This window comes from Haematobia irritans, chromosome 5 (genome assembly GCF_050003625.1).
Source record: "Haematobia irritans isolate KBUSLIRL chromosome 5, ASM5000362v1, whole genome shotgun sequence".
Classification (NCBI taxonomy): Eukaryota; Metazoa; Arthropoda; class Insecta; order Diptera; family Muscidae; genus Haematobia; species Haematobia irritans.
Genome location: NC_134401.1, coordinates 162617958 through 162620659, shown reverse-complemented (window position 1 = coordinate 162620659; position 2702 = coordinate 162617958).

Genomic DNA, 2702 nt, shown 5'->3' with positions numbered 1-2702 from the left:
CAAGCGTGAGGTCCGGCTATTCGGATTTGGAAAAGCGAAAGCCTAACTGAATATTTTTCCTGAATTTTATACTAATTGAACTTGAAAAAGAAATTTAATATGATTTTTTAAATAAACGATTTCACCGATTTCCACGCGTTTTCCCCTGACCAAATTTTGACCGTATCACACTTTACCCTCCACCATACGATGGGGGTATATTAACTTTGTCATTCCGTTTGTAACACATCGAAATATTGCTCTAAGACCCCATAAAGTATATATATTCTGGGTCGTGGTGTAATTCTGAGTCGATCTGAGCATGCCCGTCCGTCCGTCTGTCCGTCTGTTGAAATCACGCTAACTTCCGAACGAAACAAGCTATCGACTTGAAACTTGGCACAAGTAGTTAGGTTAGGTTAGGTTAGGTGGTAGCCCGATGTATCAGACTCACTTAGACTATTCAGTCCATTGTGATACCACATTGGTGAACTTTTCTCTTATCATTGAGTGCTGCCCGATTCCACACTGAAAAAAATATTGTCGTGAGGTCAAAGATTTCATGTCTTTAAAATACGAATACAAATTTTGCTTAGCATAGAAGACGCATTTCTCTAAAATAAAGTTATTTTCCTTGTCCAAAAGTCGATAAACTTTTCAATGAAGTCGTATTGTCCTTATAATTAAGTGATTTGACTTAAAAATGAGTATCTTAACATGAAAAGAAAAATTTATAGGCTAAGGTCAACTTGACTTTAATAATGCAGAAAAATTCTTTAAATTTAATGAAATTGTCTTTAAATTTGTTGTCTTTTTGCATCTTGACTACAAAGCAAAAACTCGTTCAAATATAGGACATGTTTTTCAAAACTTTATTTTAAAGAAGTTTTTTACTTCAAACATAGCATAATTTCTACTGGAATTCGAGTCCTAATTTGGAAAATAAAGTTGCCGTTAACTCGTTTTTAAAGGACTTTGATAGCATATGAAGAAAAAAAGCTGAGAAAGCGAAAAATTAAAATTTGCTTCCTAGAAGCAAGTACACAAAACCTAAATTTAAAAGAGAATTATGTCTTAAAAGTATCCTTACTTGTATTCTCTGCTTCTTTGGCTCGGAATCAATACCAAATTTTTTAAAGTAAAGACAAAATCTTTGGAACCGAGTATGCTTTTTTTTCAGTGTAGGTGGCAGCCCGTCTCACTTAAACTATTCAGTCCATTGTGAGACCACAGTGGTGAACTTCTCTCTTATCACTGAGTGCTGCCCGATTCCATGTTAAGCTCAATGACAAGGGACCTCCTTTTTATAGCCGAGTCCGAACGGCGTTCCACATTGTAGTGAAACCACTTAGAGAAGCTTTGAAACCCTCAGAAATGTCACCAGCATTACTGAGGTGGGATAATCAACCGCTGAAAAACTTCTTGGTGTTCGGTCGAAGCAGGAATCGAACCCACGACCTTGTGTATGCAAGGCGGGCATGCTAACCATTGCACCACGGTGGCTCCCAATACATACACTCATAAAACTTTTTACTTGAATTCAAAGATTTTAATCATCCCCATCTATAATTAAATCTAGGATCTATAAATTTAAAATTGATAAATAGATCTCATTTATCGAATTTTCGTTATATTTTTTCTATATGTATATCAAGAATAGTATTCATGTTCAAAGTAATGTAAGTTTAACAATTCAAATTGTAACATATAATTCAAAGCCAAAAAGTTTTCTGAATTCAAAAAAAAATCTTTAAACTAAAAATGAAAATCCTCAAAATAAGCAATGACCTATTTTTGAAGCTTTTTTATCTTTAATTTAAAGATTTGATATCTCAGTTACTTTAAAGAGTATTCTGAACTACTACGAATTTTATTAAAATGCTTACTTCATTTGTATATAATTTTATTTTCTCTTTTTTAGTTCAATTTAGATACCTAGAAATAAACCAACAATCATTATATTGAATGTAACTTTCTCATATCGGGGACATTTAACTAAAACAATATGTCCATGAACTAAAAGAAAGTTAAATTGGTCCCCATTTTTAGAGTGTGTTAACTAATTGTGTCTGTTAATTTTCCAATTGATGGCGTTTTCAGAAAAAAATATATTGTAGACAGCTTGGTGTTATGTTTTCTGTGTTAATTTAATTTTTTTAAGTTTTTGAAAAATTTTTATGGGCCACTGTGTATATCTGTCTACGTACAAGTCGAATGCAGGTGTAACTGAGCCATTGAATTTTTGGTTGAAGTGCAAAACATAAAAAAAAAAACGAAATAAAAACAAAACAAAATCGGATTGAAAACTCTTTTCGAAATCTGTAGTCGCAGCAATAAATCACTATTGTAGGATTTGGCCCGTATAAACGTATGGCCATCCGCCTTCTCTGGTCTTATCCATACTTACGGATACCAATAACACACACACACATAAACGATAATAGTGTAGATAATAAATTTTACCTTTCATTATTGCTTAAATATAAATGTTCTGCATTTTCATCAGCAACGCAATATTTATGCTTTTGTGTATGTGTATGGATGTGTTTAAAGACATGAACTCTTATTAAAGTGAATGGCAACATGAGAGCGTGGTAAAGGAGGTTTTGACTCATTTTTCAGCATTTACCGAAACCCCTACAGCCAATAACGATGGCACAAAGCCTTTAAAACCGCAATAAATTCTCATATAACATTAAGTATAGTACTTAAATATTTCAGCA